Source organism: Pan paniscus, chromosome 1, assembly GCF_029289425.2.
Source record: "Pan paniscus chromosome 1, NHGRI_mPanPan1-v2.0_pri, whole genome shotgun sequence".
NCBI classification, from domain to species: Eukaryota; Metazoa; Chordata; class Mammalia; order Primates; family Hominidae; genus Pan; species Pan paniscus.
Window position 1 is genome coordinate 16,571,851 of NC_073249.2, and position 14,500 is coordinate 16,586,350.

At 44.5% G+C, this 14,500-nt stretch overlaps 1 protein-coding gene across 5 annotated transcripts in view; it reads left to right on the top strand.

The window, feature by feature from the left end:
* The first annotated feature begins 3,780 nt into the window (after window positions 1-3,780).
* The window catches only part of SIPA1L2 (signal induced proliferation associated 1 like 2), a 235,123-nt gene continuing 224,403 nt past the window's right edge, over window positions 3,781-14,500 (top strand). For 3 of the 5 annotated variants that reach the window (XM_034949112.3, XM_034949111.3, XM_034949124.3), the window contains exon 1: window positions 3,785-3,917. The gene's annotated coding sequence lies outside the window, so the exon portion shown is untranslated. Of the gene's footprint in view, window positions 3,918-14,500 lie in introns of all 5 variants that reach the window. The other 2 variants (XM_034949114.3, XM_063596528.1) reach the window with 2 other exon arrangements.

Genomic DNA, 14,500 nt, shown 5'->3' on the forward strand with positions numbered 1-14,500 from the left:
CAAAACCTTGGAACAGGGTAGACAGCTGGTATGTCTTTGAACTCCAGCTCTCCTTACACTTAGAGAAAAATAGGTAAGACTGATGTTGGAATTATTTCAGGCGTGGATGTGCTGGATGAAAACTGTAAAAAGAATTAGGCCGGGCGCGGTGGCTCACGCCTGTAATCCCAGCACTTTGGGAGGCCGAGATGGGTGGATCACTTGAGGTCAGGAGTTCCAGACCAGCCTGGCCAACGTGTCGAAACCCCATGTCTACTAAAAATAGAAAAATTAGCAGGGCTTGATGGTGCGTGCCTGTAATCCCAGCTACTTGGGAGGCTGAGGCAGGAGAATCACTGGCACCTGGGAGGCAGAGGTTGTAGTGAGCCAAGATCATGCCACCACACTCCAGCCTCGGTGACAGAGCGACTCCATCCCCTGCCAAAAAAAGAAAAAAGAAAAAAAAAAGAATTAATCCCTTTAGTTTGTTTCTTTGGGAACCCCTAGAACACGATGCAATTCACAGAAGAAAGAAGAATTTTGAGGGATAGAAAGTGAGGCTTGGGCAACAAGGGGAGGGAAAATCTTGGCCTGGGGGAAGGCGAAAGTGATAAGTTCACACTAGCCTTTAGGCAAATAAAATTTTATAATTCACCATTGATGTTTGTCTTTAAAATTTCAGCAAAATGTATAGCTTTAACATAGAATGATTTTCAGTAAGATGTCCTGAGGCAAAAAGGATGCACTGATATCTTCATAGGTGCTGCAATTCCACCGTCTGTGCTAAGTTTCAGGCTGTTTGCCTAAAAAGGCAACAAACAAGAGGGCTGCTGCTAGGAAGACCAGCAAGGAAGGACACACACATTAAATCTAATACTATTTCTGGAATATTTTATTTGGTGAAGAAGGTTCAGAATCATTCCTGAGATGTGTCTCTTGAGGATCTCTTGTGGTCGGCCGTGAGGTGGACACCTTGTGGGTTTTGCTCTCGCCTGTACGTATCACCATTGTTCTGCACAGCAAAGGGGCTCACTCAGGACCTGTTTGTTGAAAGCAGGAACATTCCGATGAAGGCCAGCCTCATGTGAAGTGGAGTTCTGGGAAAGTAAGAAACTCCCACGGACCTTCATAAATGTACACAAATATTTACTCTGCACAATCAATTACAGGCATTACAAAAAAATACTGCCAACCTTGGTAGTGGGGCTTAGGATATTTCAATTTTAGTTTGGAAAGCACAAAAAGTGGGATGGGAAGGTGAGAGAGTGAGAATTGTGGCTAACACCGTCATCGAAGAGTGTCTGGTCAGACTTCCTTCCATATATGATCATTATGTATTGGATATTAAGGAACACATCAAAGGGATGGGTTCCTCTTCATCTATTAGACAGTGTACATTTGTAGCTGCAGCAGTTAAGACCCACCTCAATGACAACCCACTGACCCAGGATCTGCTCCGGACTGTAGTGGATTTGTGCCTTAGGGATCAAAATGCTGGAGGAGATGTGGTTCTTCTCCTCAAGGCCCTTATAGACAATGAAACACGCAATAAGGTGAAATGTGATCATGTCCTCCCTAGGCACTCCCAGGAAAAGTTCCTTCACGGCTGCTCCTCCCGCAGGGTTTTGTTGAGTACACAGGAGATAATGTTGATACCTCTTGTAGAGTATCTACAACGTATGAGGATACACCTGTGAGTTGGTGAGCTCTTGAAAAGCCGAGCCTTAAGTCCTGTGCATTTTATATTCCCAGCACCTAGCATGGTCTGGAACATCAGAGGATCTCCATAAATCTGTTTTTGTTTTTGTTTTGTTTTGTTTTTTGAGACGGAGTCTCACTCTGTCACCCAGGCTGGCGTGCAGTGGCATGATCCCGGCTCACTGCGAGCTCCACATCCCGGGTTCACACCATCCTCTTGCCTCAGCCACCCGAGTAGCTGGGACTACAGGCGCCTGCCACCACAGGCGCCTGCCACCACGCCCGGCTATTTTTTGTATTTTTAGTAGAGACTGGGTTTCACCGTGTTAGCCAGGAAGATCCTGATCTCCTGACCTTGTGATCCTCCCGCCTCAGCCTCCCAAAGTGCTGGGATTACAGGCTTGAGCCACCGCGCCCGGCTTCATAAATGTTTGTTAAATGAATACATGACAATCTTGTAAATGCTGATAATGGGGTGACAATTGGGAAACTCATCAAAACCTGGAGTGCTCAGGAATTGTATTATGTCACAGGATTGCTTCTTGACCTGTTTAGTCATACCTAATCCCACAGATTATACCTATAATTTAAAAAGATACGAAAGATTGTATAATGTGTACATGCTTCAGATCACAGAGAAATATAGTGTTGGAGGGACCGCCTCTATTTACCTTTTAACAGGGCTGTGTTCTAGGAAGTGTTTGTGATAGGGAAGTAGAGAGAACACTTTTTCTTCAGGAAGAAGTCTGACTCTAGAAGGGGAGAAACTGAAAGCCCCAATCCAGTCTCAGGGAACCCAGCTCAAAACTCTGACAAAAAAGCCTGCTCAGGAAATTCTACGGTGTGGCTGGAAAGTAAGTTAAGAGGCTGCCTCCACCTGCTTTATTATTCCTGCGTATAGATGACTGTTGCTGTCCATTTAGGCAGAGTCAATTCCAGTCTAGCTTAAAAGATTCTTCTGAGACCCTTTAATCTTTCAGCATCTAATTCAAATGTCAAGCAATTTACAATAATAGTTTCAAATAATGCTTCCTCACAGGTGAGTCAACATTTCTAAGAAAGCAGAAAACTTGGGTATAAAAAGTTCAATTCTTCCTCGTCGGAAAAAAGATGCAAGACATTTCTACCGTGGGCTGAGCGCTGCCTGGAGGGCAGGGAGGAAGGGGTGAGCGGACCGCGCTGGGATGTGGGTGCCTGGAACTGCCAATCTCTCCGTTTTCCCCCTGGCTCCTAAAGGTCTCTTAGCAGCATTTCCTGCACGCTGGCACCCCCTGTCCTCCTAACGTTTTACTGCCTGCGTGTTTCTCTGTGCTTCCCCACCCTCCGACCCACAGGGCCCGGGGCGCCCTCCGGGGGCCGGCACACAGCAGGGTCTCGCTTCCTCGCGCTGTCTTCTTCAGATGGGATCACTTCGACTTGCGGCCGTTTGGGCGTTCGCGGGGCCTCGGCGATTCTGTGGCGTCCTGGGCTGTGTATGTAGCCCCAGCGGCCGAGGCTCACGGATCCGACCGCCCGGCCGCCGCGTCTGTCCCAAGTTGGGAGACGGGAGGGCCGGGTGGGGTCGCGCCTGCGCCAGGGGGCGGCTCAGAACCAGACTCGCGGTTTTTAACTTATTCCTCAGAGGGGCGAAAGCGAGTCCCGACAAGGACGGCGACGGCTCTCTAGAAGCCAGGGTCCAGGTAGGCTGCCCGGCCCTCGAGCTCGCCCAGCGCGGCTCATGATGCGCCCCGCAGCCCCCTCCCCAAGAAGGGCGTCCGGGCCCCTCCTGGACGCGCAGCTCCCGCGCGCCGCGGGGCCTGGGAACAGCGCACCGGCTGCGCCCGGAGCCGGGCGGACGGTGAGACTGACGGCGTCCGCGCCCAATCGTGGGGCGGGGCCGAGGGGGCCTGCAGGCAGCTACCAATGGGAGCCCGCAGAGCGGGCGGGGGGCGGTGCCGCTGGGCGGGCGGGCGGTGGCATCGGGAGCCGGCGCGGCAGACTGGGAGCCCGGGAGGAGCTGGCGGAGCGAGAGGAGGAGGAGGACGGAGGAGGAGCACCGCGCCCCCGCCGGCCGCCCGAGCGCAGGCCGAGAGCTCCAGCCGCAGCCGGCGGGTCCGGGCCGCCTCCGCCGGAGCCCGGCGCGGGGAGAGTCCGGGCCGATGGGCAGCCCGGGGCAGCGGCGGGCGGCGAGGCGGCAGCCCGGGTACGCGCCGCCCGGCGCGCACAGGCTGTAGCAGGTCCCGGCGGACGGCGTTGCGAAGGTTCGTGTCGGGGAATCCGACGGGCAGCGTGGCGAAGGTCGGTTCGGGATGCCTGCGGCCAGGCGGGGACTGTCCCGAAGGGGAAGGGGATGCCCTTCGGGGCGCTTTGGGGGGCTGACGGCGGCGAGGGGTGCGAGGGGCGCGGGGGTGCGAGGGGCGCGGCGCAGGGTCCGGCTTGTAGACGCAGATGCGCCCGCGCTCCCGATCCCCGGCTGGAAGAGGAGCCGCCGCCGCCTGTTCTCTCCAAGTTATCGATCGGCTGAAAGGTTATTCCCGTCTCGGCGACACAGGCACTGAGGAGGATCTCCTCCAGGTGCCCAGAACTCCGCTCTGACTAACGCTCTCTGGAAGGGCTCGCGGTTGCCCGACGCAGCTTCCCCGGCGCGCTTGGCCGGCTGACGCCGAACTTGCTGCGGGGCTCATTCCCCTTCTAGAGGGGGTGCGCCCGGAGCGCGCGCCCTCACCGGGACGGATCCCTCTTTGTAAGACCGTGAGCCTCCGGCGAGCGCTCTTCTCACTCGCCGCGACCTTTCTTCCCACTTTGCCAGCTCCTGGGCCTCTCCGGGTCTTCCCGTGTCAGTGAGGGTAGTTTGCCCACGTCCTGGGAATATCCCTAGGAACACCTACAGATTAATTTTCAGCCGTGCCGCAAACCCAAAGAATCAATTTCGGCTCATCATCTGCAAGAGAGAGCCGAGGCTTCTCGGAAAGAGAGAACAACTTGGCATTACCCCTGTGGGAGATATTTGTCATCATTAACCTGCTTGAGTTAAATTAATTCAGCCCAAGATGACTCTGGCCTGAGTATTAGAAAAAATCAAGTGCATTGGTTACGCAATTGTGCTCACCAAAACATGATTTTGGTCAAAACAAAATTGTAGACATTTTGGATATTGGTTAGATTGAGACTGGGTTTTGACAAGGATGGCTTTTTTAAAAAAAAACAAGGAAAAAAACCCTCAAAGAATCTTGGTGATTCTCATGTCTTTGCCCAGTAAGTTCAAAATAGTCGCACAGATTTTTCTTTTCTTTGCCTCTTTTGTCTGCAGTCTCCATTCTAAACGTTAACACTAGATGGCTTTCTTATGACAGACATTTAGTAAACTGCCCATTTGAGTTGCGTTTGTGTGCAGCCTAGGTTGTAATTTTTCTAGTGTTACAATTAGTAATTGAAGAAAAAAGATCTCCCAAACTGTTGCTTTTTATTACTTTCCTAGAAAACCTACACGTATACTGATATTTTTGCGGATATTGAGAGGTGGCCTATTATTTTTGGCATTCCCAAAGTTGAATTTCAAGAGACAACTTGGTTACTGTATTTAGTTACATCATTTAAGAATGCCTGTTTCATGTTTGGACTTATTTAAAGAATTCAGAGTTCTGTTAGTTTTGTCATTCTGTTTAGACAATATTTCCAGTTAAAAGATGTTTACCGCTTGATTGAATTTCACTGCTTGATTCCGAGTTATAAGAGAGTATTATTCATGAGAAAAATGCAGTCTTTCTTAAGTTTTGGGTATAAATCACATTGATTCTTCCTAAAAGATTCCATTGATCCATTTTGGGAAGAGATGCAGTTAAAGTATCTGCATGATTCATACCAGGGATTGTGTTAGGGACATCTCCCCAGAGGATGTTTGATTTTTTCATTTCTAAGCACAAGCTCTTTTATGACAAGCACAATAGCCCGTAGTTTCAGCAGTAACAGCAGCAGCAGCAGCAGCAGCAGGCTCCCAGTTATGTTTTTTTAAGCACTTTTATTCTAAAGCAAGATCATGGCAGCCTGTCCAAATCTTGCCTAGGTAGGCAAACTTATTTATACGCTGGGTAAATATCTTGAAATTATCTTTGTAGCTATCATTTATTGTGTGCCTTGCCCAGCTTAAAATAAGACATATTGAATTTGTTCTAAATTAGAGTGTATTCATAAATAGCTGAAGGAAAAAGAAGAAAAACTACAGAGCAAACATCTGGGAAGTAGGAAATGAAATCAGAAACAGCTTTTATCAGTACCCACATTCTACCTATAGATGGGGTGAAATGAACTTGGATAAGAAGCAGTGTAAGCACTTGATCCGGAAAATAAAGCAAGAGCTAGATCACAGGTATGGGGGTGGAGCTTCTGGCTTTTAGTATGGGCCACAGATTTTACCCAGTTGCTTTAAGTATATGTTTTTCATTAAATGCTTTTTATGTTTTTAAATCATAGATTTTCTCAAAGAGCTTTAATTGTATGGAATGTAACTTTTAGTCTAATAAGGGAATTATCAGATCATGATTTGGCTTCTATGATGCTTACTGTAGTTAAAGCTGTGTAATATGGATTTGGAAGGTGTTTTTTTTTCTCCCCCTCACCCCCCAAGACTGGGATGGTGTTTTGAAGGGTTCCTTGATACCTGAGCTTAGTAAACACTTGTCCACCTTGGGGATCTTTTTACCTGAGGCAAAGGAGAAGCGGGTTATTATTTTGAAATTAGCAGTCTATTTCTGAAAGTAAGGAAATACTAGCTACCCTGAAAAACCAGTTGTTTGGTAATTGAAACTGGTTTAAAAGCACTGTGTTTGGGCATCGAAACTAGTTTAAAGGGATTGTGTTTCCTGCATACTTTGCAAAGAACTATGTGTTTATGTGGATACAGCCCCTTGCCCCCAACCATAATTGGTAAATGCAGGGTTATTTTTTGAGATTGAGGAAGGCATTGAGTTTTTGAACTTCTGATCAATTTATGGTGGTTGTTTAGGATTACAAATCCTTTTAAAGACACACTGAATTTGAAGAAAATTTAGACTAGGGTATTGTTAATTGAAAAGCTGCTTTTTTTTTTCTTTCTGTTTTGAACTTCAATGAAATACAAAGTACAGTCCTAGAGAATAGTGAACCGTGTTCTAGGTTTTCTGCTTCTGTTAATGTGCCTAATTCATTTGCAGAGTAAGAGTAGAAAAAGCTTTAGGCACAGACAGGAACCTTGAACTTCCTGCCTCTACCACCTGTCACAAATGAATTTGGATGAAACTATTTTCATGATCCCTTTCAGCACCAAAATTTGGGGTTTCTTTAAGGTTTAAGACAAACGCATTAGAGTAATGAAAATGCCTGTCTGACTGGGATGTTTATATTTTTCATGATTATGTCATTTCTTTGCCTTGGCCTATAGTAAGTTTGTATGTGAATGCTTTCCATGAGGGTCATAGCTACTTGGTTTACCTTGAAATCAATGATTCAGAAATTGCTTTTTGTGTTCCAGTTGCATGTAGCTGTGACTCCTTTTAAAAGTGTGGTAACAATGTGGTAGGAATTTAAAAGCTTCCCAACTTTAGACATAGATTATTTTGATCCTTTCTGAACTGGATTCATAAACTTTGGTTCCAAAGAACAGCAGCTGTAGAAGGGAGCCAGATCTTGACTCACTGTTGAGGTTCTGCTTCTTGAGAGATTTCATATTTAGTGCAACCCAATTCCTTGGTTCGTTCTTCTCCCCCAGTACTAGATAGCCAAGTTGGGTGGTAGGAAGGAAGAAAATATGCAGCAAGTCGAGTCTAGTTGTCATAGCTCCTTTGGACCAGAAAGGACCTTAAAGATTGTCTCGTCATGTTGTTCCTATACCTTTTGTTTTCGTCTACCTGTAAAATGAAAAAAAAAAAAAAAAAAGCAAATATTAGGGATTGTCAGATATGTCAGCATTTAATGTTGCTACATAAATGTGTTTAAAATTGACAACAGCAGTTACTACCTATTGTCAATGCATTTCGTCAAAATCCTTTTGATGTACCAAAAAAGAGAAAAGGTGGGGAAAGGGGGAAGAATATGTATGCTGTCAGACTTAAAGGAGAGTTCTTCCTATCCAGAGAGGAGCTGTGTTAAAATTACCCCTCTCGTGGATTTATATCTATCCCCACACAGACACTTTTTTCTTTTGCATGGGTCAATGAAAAATTCACTAAGGACCGGGGTTTGGAAATCACTGAGTAGCTCAACTAACCCTTCTTTGATATTTGGATCCTTTTATATAATCTCTGTAAGTGGTCTTCTGGTAATACCTGAACATTGCAAGTAACGGGTGGTGATTTCCACCTTTTAATGGTTTTGAGTACTAGACAGTTTTTTGGCCTATAGAATTGAAATCTGATTCTGCTTGTTTATTCAAATTCTACTGCCTTGGTGGCCTACAGAACAAATCCTTCAGTCTCTGTCAGAGTTGGGCTCTTGGTGTAACGTGACCCGTGAACATGACCCGTGTAGAGTACAGCAGGAGTGTCTTGTCATAGGTTGCATGTTGCTTGCACTGATGTAGTCCAAGTTTGCATTTACTTTTCTGGTGGCCAGACTCAACGAGTTTCCTTTTCGCTAAAACCCGCCGAGCCGTTAATCACATGCTGCCATCGAACCTCGTCTTTCCATCTTGCGCTGATGTCACTGCAAAACCTAACATTTATTGCGCTGTGGTTTTGCTTTATTTTAGCTGATTCTTTCCATCATGCTTTTTAGAATTTGATTATATTATTTGGCACCTTTACCTGTCCTCCCAAAGAAAGCTGTCTGTACATTATTAGATCAGACTCTTTTATATCTTTACTTAAGCCGGTGATGAAATTGTTAAACTGGCTGAACAACACGAAGTGTGTCTCTGGAAGCTTCCCTCGAGGCTTACAAGGAGTCACACTCTCGGTTATAGTTAACTACTAATGCTCTTAATATCTTATAACTAGCCCATATAGCTCCACCTTTCCACATGGATATCCTGAAAGAGTGTGTCAAACCTCCTTTGCTGGTTCTACTGACCAAGTTATGCTGAGTAATAATGAGTTCATTTTCAGTGTGTCCCTAGTAACGAGCACTCTCTTCTGCATATGATTAAAAAAATGTGTTAAATGACTGACTGGATTGAGACACTAGGGTCACACTGTGATCTGTGACCTCTGGAGGCCTTAGGAACTGCAATGCTTGTAGGAAAAATCAGAATCTTGTTGGACTTTCTTCAGCTTATTTTTTGGTTTGGTATTCTCTTGTGTTGAATTGCTTTCAGATAGTGGGGAAGAACACCACAGTCTCTTCCGGTTTTGTTTTAATTGGTTGATATACTTCTCTTCCTATTTTACTAATAAACATTTAGCCAGAAGGAGTGTCTTGAACTCTGCCCATTAGATTACTCCATATTTTTCACTTCTGCATATTTGCTTAATCTGCTGAGAAATACCCCATTTAGTTGAGTTGCTCAGGAAATCAGAACAGTCCGAAGTAAGCTATCTGGTAGTATATTCAAACTCTTAAGTAAAAATATCTAGGTAAAGAGCCAGTGTTAAAAATTGTTACTGTGGAAAGTAAGAACTCCTGGGTGAATAAAAGATTATGTCTGCTGAGATGAACTATTGTGTGGAGTTTTAAAAGAAAGTTCTGGTTAATGCTTAAGGCGTAGTGTCCTGTGAAGTCAGCATAACTACTTTCACTGTCTTCTGGAGGTGGTTTTGATAACACATTTGGTTCCTTGTTGAACAGTGGGTATTCACATTGTTCAGGAATGGCTTTGGGATACTGTCCTCTCTGTATTGAAGTTTCTAATAAGTAATTTTAGGAATTATAGTTTTGATTCTTTGTACAGGGCAAATGCTACCTGTTTCAGGTGTTTAAATGGCCTAATGCAAGAAACAGTGGTTTCTTTTTAGTTGGTTCTCAAGGTTCTCAAACTTTTTTCAACGTGCATCCCATCTATATACACAATTGTCTAAGTGTTCATGTATGTATGCGTATACATGTATACATATCTGCATGCACGTTTGTGTGTGTGTATATGTATAAGATATCTGTATGTATAAACATATACTTTACTGTGCTAAGATATTATGGACATAAAACAAATGTACATTTTAAGAAGATTAATATTAAAAATAAATCGATGTAGAAGTATTTTCTCTGCATCTCAAGGGCATTTGTATCTTTGAAATGTGTGGCCCCTGTGTAGAGACCACTGTTGTACTATCACTGGTTAGAGTTTATAGCAGTTGAGAAATGGAATTTCTAGGGAGCCTGTAGGGTCTTGTGAGGCAAGCGGAAGACAAACTCCACTCTTGATGGGCCTTATATTTACTGTGTATTTATTCTTTTTCCCGAAGACATTTCTGACTTTGGTCTGTTTTCTTCCAGAATTGCTTGTGGGTCTTGGTTTGGGGTTTCATTTATTGAGGGGTAGGAGGTTAATGTAATGGCGATGCTATTCTCCTTAGAAAGTTTCTAATTGAACTCAGTGGTTTTTTTTGTTTTGTTTTGTTTTGTTTTTTGAGACAGAGTCTCGCACTGTCGCCCAGGCTGGAGTGCAGTGGTGCGATCTTGGCTCACTGCAAGCTCTGTCTCCTGGGTTCCTGCCATTCTCCTGCCTCAGCCTCCCGAGTAGCTGGGACTACAGGTGCCTGTCACCATGCCTAGCTAATTTTTTTTTTTATTTTTAGTAGAGACGGGGTTTCACCATGTTAGCCAGGATGGTCTCGATCTCCTGACCTCCTGATCTGCCCGCCTCGGCCTCCCAGAGTGCTGGGATTACAGGCGTGAGCCACTGTGCCTGGCCTGAACTCAGCTGTTTAAGAAGCATCATACTATCACACTCAGACAAAACCATTCCCAGGATCAGGGTATATTAAAAGTTCAGATTGATAGCCTAGCTCTGTCTGTATGTGATTGGCCAGAACTGTAGCACACAGCCACCCGTAGTGCAAGGAATGCCTGACTTCCCAGCCATTAGTGGGTTGGGAATGAGTGAGGAGAGACAGCAGGGAGCCCTGCTCTTGTATCTCCAGTAACTTCCAGCTAAACGAGCACCATCCACCCCCTCCCATCCTCCTGTGCGATTTTAATAATGGAACGTAAGCAGCAAACAGGCAGGGACATTTCTGGTTTACTGCTGTATTCCCTGCACTTAGGTGGTTTTTGCCACATAATAGGCTCACAGTAAACAAATATTTGTTAAAGAAATGATTGGGAGTTGTGGGTTGAACATAAAAGAACTTCCTTTATCTTGGCTTTTGTTGAACTAAATACTGTTGAGCAAGTTCTAATCATTATTTCTATTGTACATGATCTATCTTGAACAACAATTTATACCTCATTTATGCCTTTCCTGGGTCGTTTGAAATGACCTGTGATTGAACTCTGATATGGAACTGGTAAAAATGTGGAAGTTTCTGAAGAGGGACTGTGTTCCATCTGTTACATCAAGAACTTTATAGCCCCATTCAGAGGGGTGTGGTTCCTGGGAGCCTGGGCACCCTTAGGTGGCCGCCTTTCATGAGAGAGTATGATTTACACCTTTCCCAGGTTTCAAAGTCTCATCTGTGCTGATGCCTGCCTAGCCCTGTTTGAATCCCATGAGGCTGCGGTTGACTTAAAAGCCCTGGCTGGGGCTTAATCAAGCTTACTGAACAGAAAGGATTTCTGAGTTGTGTAGTACTGTCTGTAGTCCTTTAGCTCTCAGTCTATTAGCAGGGTTCATTTCTACAGGAAATCATGATGTTTAAAAACCCCATCAGTAGTGTATAGTGCATCTTTTGTTGACTCAGTACATGAGGATATTATTTATGCCTTAAATGTGGTAGGTGCTCGGTGGCCATAGTCTTAATTTTACATGGTAAAAGTCTTTTATCTTTAATATCTTAATGTAGTGCTAGTTCTTGTAATATGACATTAGAGGGATGTCATTCTAACTCCTATTTGTTTACATTTGTGTATAAGGTATGCTGTGATAAGTGCTGTAAGCAAGGCGTACATGATAGTAGAAGCATCCAATTTATCAACCAATTTTATTTGAGGATCGTTGTAACTCATTTGTTTGGAATAATAGGTCATTTTTCCCATTTAAAATGTTTTAATTTGGGCATAGTGGCTCATGCCTGTAATCCCAGTGCTTTGGGAGGCTGAGGCAAGGATTGCTTGAGCCCAGGAGTTTGAGACTAGCCTGGACTGCAAAGCAAGGCCTCATCTCTACAGAAAATTTTAAAATGAGCCGAGTGTGGTGGTGCACACCTGTCGACCTAGCCGCTGGGGAGCCTGAGGAGGGCCGATCCCTTGAGCCCAGGCGTTCGAGGTTACAGTGGGCTGATCGTGCCAGTGGACCCCAACCTGTGTGACAGAGTGAGACCCTGTCACACACACAAAAAATGTTTTAAATGACAAGAATAAGTGAAGGAGACTAATGTTGATTTATGAAGAGAATAAAGAATTGGGGAGAGATATTCTTAAAGGCGAGTGTAAAATGTTATCGTGCTTGAACTTTCATTTGTGTTCTCTCATGTATACTTAACGAGAACCTTATAAGGCTGGTGGGATTTTTTTCCCTTTTACAGATACAAAAACTAAGGTTTCATGAAAGTGTGGTTTTCTGAATCTGAGTCCTTATATTTTAAACCCATTTCTCTTGGTTCCAGCTATAGTGTTCTTTATTCTACAGCTCACTTGTAAGGTATGGTAGGTTTCAATAAATCATGATAAAAGGAAAGAATGAAAAGACAGAAAGGAAGAAGGGAGAGAGGGAGGGACTAAAGAAGGTGTGTGCATGTAAGAATGGCGGAATTACCGACTCACTTTCACTGAAAGGTGGAAGTGGAGGCTGAGGGTTGGGCTAATGAGCTCATTGTTCTGGTCTAAAAACTGCCCTGTTCTCTCAGCCAGTGAATTGTCTGTTATTAACTAGAAATTTTGTAATTTGTGGTGAGGTAGCAGTTTTACTGATTGAATCAGGTTATATATTCTTTGTTGGGAAGTGAGTGGGTCCTTCTGTGATCATGCAGAGAACATTTTTTTTAGCCCCTGAGTCTTGGCCAAGATTAAAAGAAATATAAGAGGAAAACAATTTTTGTTTTGCATTTATACTTTGCTAGATTTGCATAATCTTTGTTTAAGCCAGTTGAATGTGAATCCCTAAATAAATTTCAGGCATTTAAATATTTAAAAGGATTCATCCACAGTACTTTACTCACCCAAAGAATAAGTGCTTACAACAAAGAAAATAACACCCTTGCAGATGCAGCCTATATAGACTTTGTTCACCTTGTCATTGAATTATACAACATTAATAGCGAAGCTAGAATTTGAACATTCACTGAAATGCATGGCTGGCTCTGTTCCAAAATATTGTTTCCCTGGTAGAGAAAGCAGGACAATTTGTTTAAAACTGGCAGTTCGCCAGTCAGAATAGCTCTGACGCAATCATTGCAGTAACTACTTTGCTCTGACTGCTAATTTTAGGGCAGTTAAATCTGGGTGATGTCTGATGGCTGCTGTCGCTGTGCGTCTGGTTATGTGGAGCTTTCTAAATTCATCCTCTTAGCTTGGCACCGTAACTTAGTTCTTTCTGAGATAAGCTGTGGAGCAGAGGGGATGTTGAGTCGGCACAGGATATGTGCATGGAATGAGGAACAAGGCCCTAGGAGAGTTTCAAGAGACACTGCTTTAATCTTACTACGCTCTTTGTTATTCCAATAGCAAAGGCTTAGCACATCTGTACTTCCCTTGCTGTAGCACCCTGGGAGGTGTTGAGGAAGGTGGAGAGAAGTGTACATCGAGACACCTGCCTTCATGGAGCAGGGTTCTGGCAATATGCACTTGCTTTCCTTGTCATCCCTGCAAGCATTAGTGTGTTTAAAAGTGAACTTTTACCTTCTTCCTTTTTGGAACAGGTAAAACTATGGAGAAAAACGGTAATTTAAAAAAATCTGGCCGGGCGTGGTGGCTCATGCCCATAATCCCAGCACTTTGGGAGGCTGAGGCGGGCGGATCATGAGTTCAGGAGTTCGAGACCAGCCTGACCAACATGGTGAAACCCCGTCTCTACTAAAAATACAAAAATTAGCCAGGCTTGGCAGCGCGTGCCTGTAATCCCAGCTACTCAGGAGGCTGAGGCGGGAGAAACTCTTGAACTCGGGAGGCGGAGGTTGCAGTGAGCTGAGATCGCGCCGCTGCACTCCAGCCTGGTGAGAGAGCAAGACTCCATCTTAAAAATAAATCTATTTGGAGCATTTAAGAGCAGAGTAGAATATCCTGCTATTGCAGATGATACAAGTGGGATAAGGGGTTCTTCTGTGGCCTTGTCTAACTCCCTCAGCTTTCTGGGGCAGTGACTATAATCCAATTTTAAAATAAGGATGTGGGACCATGCCATCTTGAAGTCTTTTTAAATGCTGGCATTCTAAGATTTCCAAGTTAACAGGGGCACCCTAGGGTGTGAGACCCCTGAGGACAGGGATCTTGTCCTTCCATCCCGTCCATCCCGTCCTGGGTAGCTGTCAGGCAGAGTCAGCAAATTAACTGACTCTTAGAATTTAGTCCTCGGAGGGACTTTGAGTGTTCTTCTAGTTAAACTTCCTTTTGTTACTGATTCAGAACTATCAGAGGGCATGATTTAATCACTAGAGCTATCGTGTAGTAGCATGGGCTACCTTATTAGGTGATGAATGCACTGCCTTCTTAGGTGATGAACTAACTAACTTGGGCAGAGTTGATGGCTATGTGTCAGGTGTATTAGAAAAAGATTCCTGTGTAAATGAGACCATATGATAGATGGGCACTACAGCTTCTTTCAGATGAAAGACTGTGTGGTTAG